The 18,202-nt window shown below is 40.9% G+C and overlaps 1 long non-coding RNA gene across 1 annotated transcript in view; it reads left to right on the top strand.

The window, feature by feature from the left end:
- Positions 1-340: 340 nt before the first annotated feature.
- The window catches only part of LOC122173570 (uncharacterized), a 32,020-nt gene continuing 14,158 nt past the window's right edge, over positions 341-18,202 (top strand). Inside the window, exons 1-2 of the long non-coding RNA XR_006174146.2 lie at positions 341-422; positions 15,044-15,115. This is a non-coding gene — a long non-coding RNA (uncharacterized LOC122173570). The remainder of the gene's footprint in view (positions 423-15,043; positions 15,116-18,202) is intronic.

The following is an 18,202-nucleotide window of genomic DNA, read 5'->3' as shown; positions in this document are numbered from 1 at the left end:
ACGGTATTTTTCTTTAAGGAAATTACCTACCATTCCTATAAAGTATCCACTTGATCTGTGTTCTTATAGCTCATATGCCATGGGCATATATGTTGTTTTTTTATTTTGCTAGCAAGAAATAGAATAGAAGCAGATAGTGAGCATTTCCCTCTGGGACCCTACCCCTAACGAATAAGAGAAAATACTTCAGAGATACAGATTTCTTTTTCTTCACTAAGATGTTAAATGACATTATATTGGATCATGCTTAAATCAGCAAAGGATGATATCTTTGGAATACCCATTGTAAGTCATACTGGTATTAATCATCTCCAAGGTGATCTCAGTTACTATGGAAACTATGATGTTTGTTTGTGTTCCTAGCACTGCCTGGTCTCCAAAGTTTGGCAGTCTCCACATAGTAATAGAGCTGATTAGAAATGGTAAGTCTCTGTCATGAATTTTTCATTGCTGCTGTCAGGATGAATCCATCCTTTACAAGAATAATTACTAATTAATAAATCCTATTCTGTGTTCAGATGAGAAAGGTTCTCTGTGCTAACCTGCCCTTTTGTAACCAGGCTCTTTAAACTCCTTCAGGTTTGTTTGTTTTTTTAAGCAAAAAACACCATCTTTAACTAAACTTACTTTATGAAAATATAAACCCTTTGCAACCCATTTTTCTAATGACTTTTAGAACTATTGATATAATGCAAAAGGATATTCTTCTTGAATGGAAGCTCAACTTGAATCTTTCCCTCATATTTAATTCATTGCTATTCTCCAGCTTCCCAAGAAAACTGTATGAATAAAAGACTGTGCTATGGTGTGACTAAGGCCCTATCTGCCCTACAAATAAAACCAACTCAGGGCATCAGTTATAACACAGCTGTCCAATAACCCAGCTACAGCACGGTTAAAATGTGTAGAGTAGGTGCAACCTGGCCATGTCTTCAGACATTCATGGGTTAAAATCTTGAACTGTCTGTGTTTGTACTTCGGTCCCATGATTCAGTTATATTTGTAGCATAGATGAGTCCTGTCGGTGCTATCACTGTACTCATTCACTTTGTGTTATCAGTCAAGCCCCATCTATAATGAAAGTGTCTGTGATGCATTAAAACTAATAAAATCCAATTCTGAGTAGTGACAGGTTTTATCCCCATATTCCTTAGGGGCAAGGGGAACCATCATATAACTTCCCGTAACCAATAGAAACACTATGTAATTTGCTTTAATGAAAAAAGCAAAGCAGCACATGATAGGTAAAGTTTTACTATTAAATAATATGTACAAAAACTGAATGAATTATTGAGAATGGATCTTTTTCAGAGTTGGGAGGTGGCTAGAGTGCATTTCATTTTCCTGTTTAAAAGGCATTTCTTCTTTTTGTGCAGATAGCTGCTTCACTTTCCTTTTTGGCAGGAAAGAGAAGGACAAAGCTGATATGGCCTGGCAGGTCAGTTCAGTTTGGATCAGCATCTAAAATCTGGATATTTATCTGAAGCTTATATAAGCCTTGCATCCACCTTTTATTATTTTGTATTATTTATACTATCATTGCACCCAGAGGCCTCCATCAGAATTGGGGCTAGGTGTCATCAGGGCTGGCTCTAACTTTTTTGCCGCCCCAAGCAAAACAAAACAAACGCCCTGCCGTAACAACCCCACCCCCAGCGCCGCCCCGCTGAACCAAACCCACCCCAGTGACACCCCGCTGAACCAAAACCAACCCCTGCCCCGAGTGCTGCTCCGCCGAACCAAAAACAACAACAACAACAAAAAACCCAAGCACCGCCCCGCCGAACCCAAACAAACAAAACACCCAAACGCCGCCCCGCCACCGCAAGATTGGCTGGCCGCCCCTTACAAAGTGCGGCCCCAAGCACATGCTTGGTTGGCTGGTGCCTGGAGCCGGCCCTGGGTGTCATACAAACACATATAAAGACATGTATAAAACCTCTGCCCAGAAGAGGTTACAATCATCTCACATCCCTTCGCTGCTCCTAAAAGCCCCTTCTCTGTCAGTCCTTCCCCTTCCTTTTCTATAGAAGGCCTGTCCCATCCATCAACCCCACCTCCACCCTTTACCCCACCCTCGTATATCATGATTGGAGCCCAGATTTTGCAAAGAAGTCAACAGTGCTCCTCATGGGCTCTGGCGTCTACCCACACTGAACTTTTTGCAAGATGGGGCCTTGGTGATCAGGTATAAGGGAGTTGGAAACCGTATGAGAACGAGGGAAGGAAGAATAGGAGGAGGCTGCAAAACATGTGGGGAAGGAGAATGAAAGAACAAGCAAGAAGATAATAGTTGGGACTAAAGGAAAAGTAGAATTTTTTTGTCTGGCCTCTGTTGTTGAAGGATCATTTTAGCCAAAATAAATATTCAGCTCCTCTGGAGCCCTAACTAATTCAGATCAGTTTGCTTCTCCATTGTAATCAATGCTCACTTACAAAATGGTACCTGAACAAAAATGTAAAGAAAAAAATCTTTGGAATAAAAGGAGCTAAGCTGACTAAAGTAAAAACAAGGAAATATTTAATTAGAGAGAACTGAAGGAAGTTTTGAAAGCACCCATATTAACATTGAAATAAAAACACATATAGCAGTGCCAGACACATGGTGGTTATTAGCAAATGTAGGTGACTTATACTATGCTGATGACTCTTAGAAGTACAGATATATTTCATTCAAGATTTGTAATATAACAGTGTACTAGTCCTATAACAGGGATCTGGGGAAACAAAATTAAAATAAGATTTAAATAGAGACAGCTATATTAAATAAGTTTTTACTCACTCTGTTTGAAATTACACATAAAAATATTAATATGAAATTTTGAGAAATGTTTCACCATGATTTCATGGCTCTACAAATAACCAAACAGATAATAATAGGAAGATACATAATTCAGCTGGAAGGAAGTTAATACAAAAGAAGTTGATTATTGAATCTGTTAATGAGGATATGGACATGAAATTGTTACCACAGCTTCAAAAATTTTAGAATATTTGTAATGATAAAATATGTCAAACAAAAATTGCAATGCACACCATTGAAAAACTTCAGGTTGACCCCATAGCATCACAGAAGGATCAAAATGACCAAAGATCATCTAGTCATATGGAAAATGATGGGTGAACAACTAGAGCATTGGTTGATGAAATAATGAAATGATCTGAAGTGCCATGAGTCCCTGAAGCCAAACTGAGAATCTAGCTTCTGTGGAAAATTGAGTGACATTGCAATTAAAGACAAATATGTCCTACCAAAAACAGATGAAGTTCTGGAATTTCTAAATACAGCAAAATATAGTAGTCCTTCAGATTTATCAGCAGATAAAGATGATCTCAGTCATCAGCCTAAAACAACACTTGGATCATAGAGGGTGTAGCTACACTTCATTAAAAAAAAAAATCTGTGACAGTGAGTCTGAGTCTGGGTCAGCTGATTTGGGCTCGCAGGGCTTGGGTGGTGGTGCTAAAAATAGCAGTATAGATGTTCGGACTCGGGCTGGAGTCCAGGCTCTGAGAACCTGCGAGGGGGGAGCATTTTAGAGCCTAGCTCCAGCCAGCCTGAGTCCGAACACCTATACTGCTATTTTGAGCCCCACAGCCCAGCCTGACAAACCTTAGTCAGCTGACCTGGGCTTTGGGACTCTGCCATGGGTCTTTTATTGCCATGTAGACATATCTATAGAGGCCTTTTCAAATTCAACCTAATGCCATCTGACTTATGCCATTGAAATGGTTCAGCCTTGGTGGGACCTGTGACTTGCATCTAAAAACATGAGCCTCTACTGCTAAACAACCAGGTCCATGAGTTCATAGGCAGTAATGAACTAAACCCTCTGTGTGGTCAAGCTACTACAGGCACAAAGGACAATGAGCCACACTCTTAGCATGACTTATACCATGCTGCACAAGCCTACTTTCAGAATTTCTTCTTTAGTAGGACAGGGTTTTTTAGCATTTCGTTACCACAAACAAAGAAACCTGAAACCACCAAATTCATATCTGTCTCAAACTCAGATCTAAAATCCCAGGATCACTGCAAGTTGGAACACTAGAAATGGTTGTAACAGCTTTTCCCTAGAAATAAATAAGGTGAGGGGTTAATTTTTCTGTTCAAATGCTATGTAAAGGATTGTTTAAGAGGCAAAGAAACATAAGGGAAAATACAGGTTTAGTCAGTTTTTTCTTAAATGTTTTTATATTGTTGCATGAAACTTTATTAATAGTATTGGTTGCAGATCAGACATCTAGGGTCAAAGTAAGGTTGTGCAACACTTACACAATTAAAATAGTATTTACAAAGTCTATGACAAAGGCTCCTAGGTGCTATGGTAATACAAATAATAAATAAGAATAATAAAGAGCTTGTGCCTGTAAATCAAGTTTCCAGTCCGTGTGTGTGACTCACAGCTAATTACTTTTGTCCAAATCTTGCCGGGGAAGTCCTCTTGATACAAACACTATAAAACTGAAATAACAGTAGCCATGGAAGTGCATACTGACCCCTATTGCATGACAGGGGTATTGACCCAGATCATGTGACTGGGGCCAGGAAATAAAAGCCAGTTTCTTACCAGCACTCCATTTGCATCAGACACGTATTATGGGCTCTGCTGTTTATTTCTATGTAATAGTCACTACAAAACGATTGCAGACAAAAGGTATTCCTTCATAATTACAATCTTCCTCTTTTTTTCTTTCACATTAAAATAGACTTTCTATCAAAACAGGCCTGATTTAATCTGCATTCCCTGGTTTTATGGATTAGTATTGTTCCAAAAATCAAGAGCAGTACAGGCAGCACACAAATCAACATTCCTATCCTATTCCTAACTAAATATTAATCTACTTTATATTCTTGTCTACTGTATGTGAATCAAATATATATAATTTAAATTAAGCCTTTCAACGTGCTTAATTTAGAAACAAAAGGCATCCTCATATTCAGTCAAGTGAACTTTTCAGTATCAGTTCAGTCCATCTCTAACTGTATGCATCAAAGAAATGCCAAAGATTTACATGAGTATTGCAATGTGGTTTATAGTTGCTTTAAATTTAGATACAGTATGTGAGTCACACATGTATATTTGATCAAGTCAGAATTAATTAACATTCTTAGTCACACTGAGTATGCCATAAATCAAAGCCACAGTTAAAAGAAAAAAACTCATTATCAAGATGTTATACGAAAATGCCACACAAGAAGAATTAGGAATTTGGGTTACTTGCTCAGACTGCCGTATTTAACAGGAAAATACTCACAGAGATTCAAAACTCATTTAAGAGGATATCCTTCCTCATCAAAAATGAGAGAGAGTATTACATGAATAATGATGAGACTGAAATTAGCTCTTGTTCCTTAAAGGAGTACTAACTTTATCTATTTTAGGAATGGTTACTGAAGAAAGAAGGCTCTCCTGTTACAAGTATTTACCAAAATCAAGGTGATCTGCTTCTTTAGTGCCAGATTCTGGCACCCTTTCTCCTGTGGAGTGATAGCTAACTACTATAAGATACTACTTTATGTATGGTTGGCAGAAACTGGTCTGTAATTTTTTTAGTTATATTTAGTACTTGTGAAAGGTGCCGGACGATAGATCAATTTTCAGTGCAGTAGTAGCTTCTGGACACTGTCCTGTCAATCTGCTTCAACCATGAGAGAACAACCCTCAAGATAAGAGCGCAGTTCAGATTCTATACTCATTCAATTGTAATCCTTTTTGTTGGGAATTTTGCAAAGATACTGAACTGGTCTGCCAATTAATTTCACATAGGCTCCCTGTGACAAAGTCAGACTGGACAGCCACCAGAGAGTGGTCCTGTTGGGTTCCGGGAAGTGGGCGGGCCACCAGAGAGTGATGGAAGACAGGGATTTTAGCCCCAGAATTCTAAAGGCCCTTTTCCCTATGAGTTAAAAAAGTTACATCAGGTCAACTAGGGACACCTAAGTCCAATTAAGAGTTGCCAGTGGCCTTTAAAAGCCCCTCTTTTGATGGAAGAGGTGACAGACAAACTGCAGAAGCATTAATGGCAGCAGTGAGAAGGCCCACTTTGTAAATATTAGAAAATAAAACCCTAGTGATGAATAAAAACTCTCTGGAGTGGGACTGATTTTACTGTAGCCTTCCAATCCATCACCAGAGGGGGAAACACTGAGCCAAGCGAGTCAAAGGAGGTGCCTTGCCACACACCATATAGTATTCTGTAGCTGTTGGATGGTAGTAACTAAAGCTGGTTGGTTGCTGCCAAACACTATTGACAACCATTCATTTGAAATTTGATCGGATTTTTTTTTTTTACTTTTGTGCAAATATTTGTGAAAACAGGGTTTTGATCTCACAAATGTTTGGAAATGTTTATTCTTCGTATCTCCACATATACCCAGAGAAGGGTATTTGTGGATTAACAAGAGTATTTATTATTTGCTTTTATTATTCTCTTGCTTAGAAGGTTTCAGTCATCTAATCAGGGGGAAAAACACCACCATTAGGTTGGGGTTGGGATTTTCAAAGGATCCTGATGAGTTAGGTGCTGAAATTCCCCTGACGTTCAGTTAACTTCCTTGGGCTCTTTTGAAAATCTCAGTTTAGGTGAACAATCACACACCACAAATGATGAATAATAACTAGTGAATATTAAAAGTGAACAGTTTGCAGACATTCCATAGGGTGAAAATTGTTTAATCAAACTATCTGGTAAATTGTTAAAAATATCAAATACATGAGTGAAAAGTGGGATGAATTCACAAATATTCAATGAACAGGGGGGAAAGACCTAATTTCACACTGGATATTATTCAGAATTAATTTGACCAACCTTAGTAATAATGGCACACCATTAAGTTCTAGGTGAAGGTCTCTGTATTGCATTGCTAGTCCCCTGAAACAGCATGTTTGTTTTACTTTTCCACCGATCCTCCTTTTTTTGTATAATGGTCCTTTCCTAATTTTTCAGTTGTGTTTTGTTCTCACATGAATGTTGTGTACGACTCACTGGCAGTCCTGAAAAATACTGGTAAATATGAACATGTCCAAGAGATCAGAGCTGGAGGGGGTAAAGGTTAATACTAGGTTAGCCATAGTCAGCTGTGGAGATGGGAAGCAGAAGAAAATAAATTTTGTGCATTAGGAAGGCAGGATATCTGCTCTGGACTGTACTTTTGGAACAGAGCTTTGGTTTCAGTCTGGCCCCCAGAAAGAAATAGTTTTCCAACTTCAGCCTTAAAACCCTAGTGGACGGGAAGTGGGTTATTGTTTGAAACATACCAGGCAGCCTAGGGATAGCAACTGTCTGTGTGTTTTGCCTATTTTTAATACCTAGAAGAGCTGTTACTGGAACAAAAACAACATGAGATTTGCACTTCTTGCAGTGTTTTCATCATCCAGGAACTGAAATAACAGATATGCTGATCTTTTTCATATGTCTGTGTTGTTGAAGAAGAAGAAATGAAAATTTAACCCCAAGTAAATATTAGTATTTGGAAGAAAAATGGAAATATTAAATCCCAGATATCCATCAGCCATTTTTATTCCTTCTCTGGGCAAACAGACATCATTCAGTTATGTGGGCCATTGCTGAAAATATATTGGAATACACTTCAGCCTTATAAAGCAAAGAATAAAAGGGAAGACAGCTCCCTACTTTACCTGGTGTGAGATGCTCACACTAGTATGTGTCTAATGAGGGTCTGACTTTTGATGTGGTTCACTTGACAGACAGTTCTTGCAGGCAGTTTGTGGTAATATGGAGCTAAGGGAGTAGTTATTTCAAACTGTACAATACATCTATGGATGGATAGATTAAAGATTTAGCTAGCCTTAGGCACAACATGAAATTACATCCTCCTCCCCTTCCTCCAGCTTTTGGAGAGAAAGAGACATGGTCTCTTTGTGAGACCTGCTTTGGAGGATTTATTTTTAAAGGATGCAAAATGTTACATTTTGGACATATCATTGTTGATTATCACCATTTACCTTAATTCTTGGTCTTATTGTACTTATTGAAGATCCGCAGCCCAATAGTTGTCAAATATAACATTTGCAATACCTTAAAGCTGTAATATTATAAATGGGTGTATCTTGGAAGATACCATAATATCAATGGAGAGCTCTGCTTTCACAGTAGCTGATGTGCCACTTTTAATACTAGCCCAGAGTACAGCAACAGTATTATGTGGACATGTCGTATGCCCCCATGCTCATGCATGAGATCAACCAGTGTGATACCAGTGCTAACATATCGTGTTATCTCTGCTGGAGGGGCAGACTTCAGAAATGCTTCCACAATGCTGTCCTCAGTTAATGCCTGCAGTGCTTTATGTGGGGGTGGGAGATTGAGCTCTGCTTTGGACTAGCTGCTTTAAAAATAATGTCTGTGGGCAATTCATGTTAATTAGCTTTCATGGGTGTCAGAATGATCTGTTGAGTCAAGGGGAAATGACAAACCCCATGGACATGCATGTCAAGGCAAGTGACCCAAAGAGCCGAATTCATTCTGACATACTCTTTCCTATCCTTATGGCTGGGTGGTGACGGGATACCCAGTGTTTTTGAAGACTTGGAACCTGATTCACATTAGCTCAAAGGTCCCTTTACACTGCAATTTATTCCTACTGCAGGGCTCCTTTAAACTGACCGAGCAGGGTAAAGGGGCCTCAGTGTAAATGAGAATCAGGCCCTACACTACCAATAAACTGGAAGGAATATAATGTGTGTGATGATAATGACATCACAATAATTCAATGAATCACCCAGAGAACTGAAGTAATGGCTTGCTTTTTCTTTTAATTGGCTTTCCTATTACTAGATGATCTAGACTCTGTTTTCTGTCCAAACCTTCTCACTAGTAATTAGAGGGTGGAAATAGCTGTCAGAAGTGAATATTTTTTCTACAGTCCTCAAACAGAAGTAGGTAACGGGTAATTAGGGCTGGCATTTCTAATTACAACTCTAATTATGTAAAACCTTTTTGCCCCAAACAGCAAGAAACAATTCCTACTGCTTAATGGAAGTAAAGTTCTTACCAATCAACATTCTAGTGTAATATTCATTCATTTATATAAAGGCCAAACACTACATATTACCCACTACCAGCTATTACCCACATGTAGTTTGAGTGGCAAAATCCATCCAGCATTATATGCTCCTGCCAGCTTTTTCTAAATCACGGTCTCAGCATGATGTATGGTTTTTGAAAAAGACTGTTATGTGCAATAAACTAATATCAGAAGCAACAGGTAGCTGCTGCCCACAGGACAGCAAGTTCTGGTGTTTGTTACATTGCCTGTATTAGTCACCCATGCAGCCCTCCCTGTTCTATATCATTTTATTATTATTTCCGTATCTTAAGCTTGGAAAACCATTTCCAGCCAATAATCCTCCCAGTCAAATATCATGGACTGTTACCCACTCCAATATGAAATCATTCAAATGGAACATAAAGGAGAGAAACAAAACCAATCATCAAAATATAGCGGAGCTTCCAGGGCATATAAAATGGAGTAATTGTTACTGCTCCTACAGATTTTTCCCATCTCCTCTTGATGCACTAGAAATTTGCCACATTGCACTTTACCTCCCAGGTTGACTAGCCATCTAAAGAAACCTGTAGCCCCATGTGACAGTCTGACCCGTTATATGGCAAACAGCATCACAACAGGCTCAATCAAAAGTTTGATCAGGAGAAAAAGAATCTTTAAGAATGCATATGAGAAGGCAAAAGAAGAAGCCAAATTTCCCCGCCAGCATGATTTTCCATCTGCAGAAAACACAAAATAGCTAGCAAAAAGAACCACCTCTTTAAAATACCACAGATGCTCAGATTGTGTCGGGTCCAGTGGAGATGAGCCAGGAGTCTTTCACTCCTATACACAGTGCAGTTGGGAAGCATAAAGCATTGTATAAAGCTAGCACTTGCTTTTGGTGTGAGCATCCCCAAAAGATACAAGATGAGACCATCCTCTTGTCTCACCAGCCAGTGAAGCTGGACAAGTCTGGAGGGGTCCTGCAAAAGGATGGTAGAGCTCCCACTAGGGTATTCACTCCCCGGGAGTGTAGGCAGCATTCTGGTTAAGTGAGCCAGAAAGCCCCTTGGGGTTCCCACTGCAACAAAGCATTTCCACGCTACTGCAGAGCTTTGCCTCTAAGGAAAGATCTTCACTCACATTCTGCTTGGTAGAGTGCAGCTGCTCCTTAACAGCTTCCACAGCAATCAGGTTTCACTTCTGGGTAGTGGACAATGGATGCTGTCCTTCCCCTCCAGTTTCTGGCTGAGCTGCACTGAGAATTTAACCACCCGCTTCATGTGGCGTATATCAACGTCAAAGTGGTTTTTGTTTCAGGTGACAGGTCAGCACTCTGGCTCACACTGAGTGGAGTTGGTGTCCCAGATGTTCATATTCCTGAACCTACGGTCTTCCAGACAGCCCTGGTTCTGCTAAGTCCAATATTGCCAATGCTAAGGATTCCTAAATTTATAAATCAGGCCCTAAAAATCATGGGTTCCCCCTTATCTTCTGGTTTCTGAGTCTTTAGCTTATGTTCAGGCAGTGGTGCTGGAACAGTTTTTATAGTGGGGGTGCTGAAGGCGGAAACCATGTATTTGGGTTGTTGTTACTACCTCAAGCAGCACCCCTATTTTCAGCACCCCTATGTGTGCAGATCAGGTTTTCAAGCTTTTCTGTGCAACCATGAGGGCTAAGGTCCTCAAGGAATCCATTTAGAAGCACTTGGAGGAGAGGAAGGTGATCAGGAACAGTCAACATGGATTCACCAAGGGTAAGTCAAGACCAACCTGATTGCCTTCTATGATTAGATAACTGGTTCTGAGGAAAAGGGGGAAGCCGTGGATGTGATGTATCTTAACTTTAGCAAAGTATTCTTGCCAGCAGGTTAAAAGTATGGATTAGATGAAAGGACTATAAGGTGAATAGAAAGCTGGCTAGATTGTCGGGCTCAACGGGTAGTGATCAATGGCTCGACGTCTAGTTGGTTTCAAGCGGAGTGCCCCAGGGGTCAGTCCTGGGACCAGTTTTGTTCAACGTCTGGATGATGGGATTAATTGCACCCTTAGCAAGTTCGCAGATGACACTAAAATGGGGGGGGGGGAGAGGTAGATATGCTGGAAGGTAAGAATAAGGTCCAGAGTGACCTAGACAAATTGGAGGATTGGGCCAAAAGAGATCTGAGGAGGTTCAACAAGGACAAGTGCAGAGTCTTGCACTTAGGAAGGCTGGGGACCGACTGGCTAAGCAGCAGTTCTGCAGAAAAGGACCTGGGGATTACAGTGGACGAGAAGCTGGATATGAGGTAGCAGTATGCCCTTGTTGCCAAGAAGGCCAATGGCATATTGGACTGTAGTAGTAGGAGCATTGCCAGCAGATCGAGGGAAGTGATTATTCCCCTCTATTCAGCACTGGTGAGGCCACACCTGGAGTATTGTGTCCAGTTTTGGTCCCCCCCATTACAGAAAGGATGTGGACAAATTGGAGAGAGTCCAGCGAAGGGCAATGAAAAGGATTAGGGGGCTGGGGCACATGACTTACGAGGAGAGGCTGAGGGAACTGGGGTTATTTAGTCTGCAGAAGAGAAGAGTGAGTGGGGATTTGATAGCAACCTTCAACTACCTGAAGGGAGGTTCCAAATAGGATGGATCTCGGCTGTTCTCAGTGGTGGCAGATGACAGAACAAGAAACAACGGTCTCAAGTTGCTATGGGGGAGGTCTAGGTTGGTTATCAGGAAACACTATTTCACTAGGAGGGTGATGAAGCACTGGAATGGGTTACCTAAGGAGGTGGTGGAATCTCCAGCCTTAAGGCCTGGCTTGACAAAGCCCTGGCTGGGATGATTTAGTTGGTGTTGGTCCTGCTTTGAGCAGGGGATTGGACTAGATGACCTCCTGAGGTCTCTTCCAACCCTAATATTCTATGATTCTAAGAATTTACTCTCCCGCCTCCCCACAATGAGAGCTGAGATCCTCCCAATGACAGGAGCGGGGCTTTTAACAAAAACACCAAATATTGTAAGACTTGCGATAAATTCATGAGAGCTGGCAACCCTGTAATGGTGGGTATTTATTCTGCTACTCCTACCATTCCAGACTCAGCTGCCCCCTCCAGTGTCCCTCAGCCTCCTGTAGTCCAAGTCTCTTCCCATATGAACAATGCAATTCACATCTCTAATGTAGCCTATTCTATTTTATTTTAAGTGAATTTAGTAATGTTGTATTACACCATTGTAGGTTCAGCTCTTGTGATTACAGTTTCAAGATCAACAGAGTGAAAGTCACCTCTGCTACTTGTTTCAGACTTAGAGTTTCTAGGAACACATAAAGACAAAGGATAGTGACCTTCACAAGTACAAGGTCTACTGTGGTTTACAAGGTTTATTAAAGGTTTAATTAGGATTATGATTACCCAAGCATATAGAAGTCCTATAAAGACTTGTGCACAAATTACAGATATATTCATACTCACATCCTTAGCGATATTCTTTGGGTTTGATGGATGGCTTGTAAATTGATCATCAGTAGAGGGATGGTTCCTGCTGGATTTTTCCCCTAGGGAACTCATTTTACCCAATCTGGGAGCCCTCGTTTATCTTGTGATTCTGACTACACTTAACACTCTGCGCATCTGTATGTGTTAGAAAAATGTGACTATTGGGTATCTTATAGTCAAAATTACTCTTATGGTTAATTTTTTGCAATACCACCCACTGGTACATCTTTTTGCGTAATCTTGTAGCATCGGGTCATTCTTTGGTTGCTTACTTATGTCAAGTCTTTCTTAAGCCAATGGCCTAGTATGGCTACTCTGACATCTTACAGGCCTCAGCCTGTGGGCCTTGTGTTTTAGCCCTTCATAGATACTTAATGCATACTTATTGCATCTGACTACTGATCAGTCTTATACTTCTATAATCCTACAATTTACATCTATTTAGCATATATGACATAGCATGTTAGTTAATCATAACATTACACAACACAGAATAAATAGTGATAAAATGAAGTAATTGGCTACACTAGGTGCTGGATGCCTAGGGTCCTAGTCTTCCCTGTACCTCTGTTCAGGGAGCCAACACTCTCTCTTCACTGGAAAACCAGGGCCCTGGAAACCTGCCTGATTTCTCAGCAACCTACTCTTGTTAGCAGACTGGCCAGCTCCTGGAGGCCTCCCTCCCCGCTAAGCCCTTTTCTAGCCCTGCAGTCTCCAAGGTCTGTGGAGGAGACATCGCTGCTGTTTGTCTCTCAGCCACTGGTGGGGAGGGTTCATCTCCCCTGTCCTGCCCTTCAGCAGCAGGCTTTCCCTCCATTTTCTGTTCTGGCACTGGGACCCCAGCTATTCCTGGGCAAAGTAGAAACCTTGTTTTCTCAGGCCTTTGGATGGGTTCATCTCTTCCCTGCCCTGCACCTTTCTGGCAGTTTTCCCTTAGGTTCTTTTTTAGCATTGCTCTCTCACTCTCACACAGCAGGTGGATCTCTGTAGCACTCCCCAGGGCCAGCCTGCCTGAAACAGGGCTCCTCTCCGCTCTGTCCTTGGTTTCCCCCATTATTGCATCACCAGGATCACACTGAGGCATTTATAGGACAGCGTGCATTAGAATGTGCAGAGGTATGGAGGAAAAACAACGAGAGGATAGGTCCCGCTGGAGTTGTTGCTCTCTCATTTCTTTAAACTGTTTTTGTAAGCAGCCTACCATTCATGAGGGGAAAGAAATGCAAGGAGCTGCTGGGCTAGTTCCTTCAATTGCTGGTTTCTTAAGGATCTGAAACCAAAATCAGTCTCCAGCCTCTTCTGATTTCAAAGTAATGGAGTAATCACAAAAATGAATGATTTTGAATTATCTCACTTTAAGATTTTGTGACTTTTCATTTTCTTGCTATTTTCTCCAAGTGAGGAGAAAACAACACCCCTGCCACAGTCACAAGCTGTAACACTGAAAACCAGAGAGTGACTCCATCACAATGCTCTTCCCATCCCATTAGGTTGGCTTTTTAGGAGTTGTGGTCACACTCCAGGCATTCTGGTAAATTTTCCTTCTTCTGTCTGATCTTTGTTGTGGTTCTCAATTATTATTGGACAATGAAAGTTAGGGCAGGATGGAGCACTGGCCATGCTTTTCCAATATGCTCCCCTGTACCACGGGAGCAGTGAGCCCTTTAAGAGAACGTTGTGACTAAGGAGATGTCTTTGAGGCCATGCTTTGTGTGACAGATCCAGACCAGTGGGGTACAGGAGTCTGGTAGAGGGCAAATATACTGGTCACTGGATGAGTAGTTTTCTGTTCCCTGAGTGACCAGACCAGGGGCTGCACTAGAGTAATCAGGAACCTGCTAGAACCAGTTAAGGCAGGCAGGCTAATTAGGACACCTGGAGCCAATTAAGAAGAAGCTGCTAGAATCAATTAAGGCAGGCTAATCGGGGCACCTGGGTTTTAAAAAGGAGCTCACTTCAGTTTGTGGTGCGAGTGTGAGGAGCTGGGAGCAAGAGGTGCAAGGAGCCGAGAGGGTGTGGGTGTGCTGCTGGAGAACTGAGGAGCACAAGCATTATCAGACACCAGGAGGAAGGTCCTGTGGTGAGAATAAGGAAGGTGTTTGGAGGAGGCCATGGGGAAGTAGCCCAGGGAGTTGTAGCTGTCATGCAGCTGTTACAGGAAGCACTATAGACAGCTGCAGTCCACAGGGCCCTGGGCTGGAACCCGGAGTAGAGGGTGGGCCTGGGTTCCCCCAAACTCCACAGTCCAGGTCTATTGGGAGTTCTTCCAGAGGGGAAGGTCTCTGGGCTGTTCCCCAACCCACATGGTGAATCTCTGAGGCAAGAAAATCCGCCAATAAGTGCAGGACCCACCAAGATAGAGGAGGAACTTTGTCACATCTGGTACTGAATAATAGTTTTATTTTTTCAAACACAATAAAGGTAGACTGAGCCACTCAGGTCACTGAAGAGGAGTCCAAGTGAATCGGTTTTCCTTTCACATGCAATTTTTAAACCAAACAAAAAGAAAACTATTGAAAAATAAATGAGTCTTTGTTTTTAATTCACAGGCTAACGATGTCCTGTTTTGTGTGCACATGTGACCAGTTTCTGTGACAGCTCAGAAATAGACCCTTTAACAGGTTGGTTTGGTTTGGTTTGTGGTTATTTTGGTACTTACACAATATTCACAGTAGCACAATCCTGTGATTCAAAGGTATACATTATGTAGTTCAGCTTTTTCCAGGTAATTATCTAGGTAGCAACGCTGCTTCTGTTGTTCATTCTGCTAAAGATAAAAATATATTTAGCACTTTAGTTTTTTAATAAACTGTGAAAAAATTGAAAGGGGTTTATATATACAGGGGTTTATTTCATTTCCAACAGGTGTGCAGTGCATTTTGGGGTGCACTTGACCAATGGAAGTCCAGTCTTGCGGAGCTTGTGAACTGAGTGGTGTCAGTTGTGTGCCTTGTTTAGACTCTAGCAGTGGTGGTGAAATGAGGTAAAAGGCAGTGAAATCAGCTATTCTCTGTAATTAAAAGATTAGGAGGATCCTGAGAAAGCGAGCCAGCTAGGTGGGAGAAAGCAAAAAGATAAGAACTCGTTCTGTCCATATGGTGAGGAGGATGGGATGGGGGTGAGAGGGAGAATAGGGAAATAGATGGGATGAGGGTAAGAAAATAATTGTGGAAGTCCCATTGCCCAAATAAGTTAAAGCTGGAGTGTAGAATACATAGGGGACAGTTTTTCCTTACCTGGAGGGTGTTATCATTGTGAGGACACTGTCTCTGTTGTCACTATCATGACTCAACTTACTTCTCAGTGAGTCTTTTCCTCTTTGGAGTGAATGACTTACAGTATCCACTGCGCCCATTGAAACCGGGCACATTTTGCAGAGATGTCTAAATGGACAGGTTTGGGAGAGAGAACCAATTCTAAAAGAGCAGTAGCAGGTACAAGGAGTGCCTATGGGGAAAATAAAATGGACAGCTGGGCAGGATTGTTCCCTCGCCAGCCTGTACTAAAATCTGACTAATTTGAACTCCCACTGATATAAACCATCAAGTTTGGCACTACACTAGTTAAATTACTACTATTTCTACATATGCATATACTGTGGATGTTCATATACTTTTCAACATATTATTTATGTTGCTTGGAGCAAGCAAATGTTGTTTTCCTTTTAGATAACATTACAGCAGTTATATATGTCCTTTGTCAGCATTACTTGTGTAGGAGAGAAAACAGATGGTTTGTTCATACTGAAAAAGGCAAATAGCGGAGACTGCATTCTATCATTTAAGATAATGCCTCCAGGCTTGAGTTACACAGGGATCTCAAAGGAACTGCTTGTAAATTGAAGCATAGCCTTCTATCCAAAAATAAATGCAGTAATGCAAACAAGTTTAAAGGGAAATTGGCCATGATGGTACAAGAGACTAATTATCGTTGTTCTTTGTAGTCCAGTAGTACACAGAGGACCCAATCAGAGCAAGAGCCACATTATATAAAGAATAGAAGATCCTTACCCTTTTTCAATGTTCAGATGTAATTTTGACTAGCAGTATTTAAATGTTATTACCATTTCAAAACAATCCAGTAGTCTATGTGAAATGAGATTGTTGCAATCTCATTACTAATGGACAGGGCTCTTCATCGCCAAACTGACTTCTGGCATTCATTGGTGCCCTTTTTTTGTTAATGTCAGAGAGGCATAGGAATGACTGAGCATGGAGAACCAGCTCCCTTTATAGCTGTAGGAGGTTTCCCCTCTAAAACAAGTTTGAGGCATAGTTATGGGATAGTTGGTGGTGGGGGGACCTGCACTTCCATGGAGGCTGTCATTCTAACACCTTTGACCAGCACTTAAGTTACCTAAAGATAAATACATTTCAGTCTGCCATGTAGCAAAATGTTGGCCAAGGTGAATTTCTTCAACAGCTTTCTGATCTATAAATAGTAAAAGCAAAATAATCCTCATTTCAAACTTGTCCATATAATTTATTGTTTCTTTAAAGTGACATGCATTCAGTTCCTTCAGCTGTGATTTTTGTGTGTCTTTCCCCCTCTCTGTCCAAAGTACTCAGCATGTATTTGGGATTGTGATTTTGGACAAGACATTGAAGAGTCCTTCAAAGTCTATTCCATTCAATTTCTACATGTTCTTTGACAGGACTTAATCAGAACAAAAATAGTATTAAAAATATAGGCATTTATTGGTTGTCTCCTTCATGACGTCATTGTTCCTTCAGCCTTGAAAGGAATAAGGAAGATGCTAGACCTGGTTTAAGAAAAAGGGAGGTGGGGGAGAAAGTTGAAAGTTCTAACTTTGCCCTGTGTGCATGTGGGGTTTGCTTATTTATTTAATTTTGAAATTCAATAGAATTTTTTTATCAGAAAACTTCTGATCCACTCTAGTAGATACCAGTTTTCACTTAGAGAGAAATTAATCTGTGGTACAGCAGGTTATGGCACCTAGCCCTATCTCACCATATAAGCCACGTATAGGATGTTGGTTGGCTGAGTCCTTGTAGAGGGTTGGCCCTGCAACCCCTGTGTGTTCAGGAAGTGGGTCTTTGGCACAGAAAATCACTTCATGGGTGGACTAAGAAGGGGTCATGGATCTGTGTTTACATGGATCCTTTGGCTCCAGAACTTGCCCAGCGAGGAGGAGCTGGGCAATTTAAAGAGTATAGGAGGTTGTGGTATTCCTGGCTATGACTTGGGAATGTGAATTAACCCTCAGTACAGCACTTCATCAGATCCTGAATACCTGGGCTTTGTGAATTTCACCCTTAAAGAAAAGCTCTTTATACACTCTAATATTCTTTATTTATTTATCCATATTCAGTTTTTAACTAATACAATCACTTTTGTTTTCTGGGGTGCATTTATACACTGTACAATTACTATAAGTGGTATAATGTACATTGACACCAAACCCACATTTTATTAAATGCCAAGACAACTCTCATGCAGTGTTAAGCTGAGAACTTAAAGTGAGAGAATAGTGGACTTTTTGTCTCGAAAATATTCATTCGAGTTTGAAAATGAATTTCAGTTAGACCATGTGCATGACCCATTCATATTTGTTTGGCACAGACAGTTATGCTTTACTAGCATTCGCATTTGCGGGAAATGAATTTTGAGCTTAAATATTACCACAATTCAAATTTTGCTTTTATTTTTGATTATAACATTCAAAATAGCAAATTCATGCTGTGTTA

The sequence above is a fragment of the Chrysemys picta genome, chromosome 3, assembly GCF_011386835.1.
Source record: "Chrysemys picta bellii isolate R12L10 chromosome 3, ASM1138683v2, whole genome shotgun sequence".
Classification (NCBI taxonomy): domain Eukaryota; kingdom Metazoa; phylum Chordata; order Testudines; family Emydidae; genus Chrysemys; species Chrysemys picta.
Note: the sequence above shows the minus strand (reverse complement) of the source record. Positions and strands in the feature narration are given on the sequence as shown.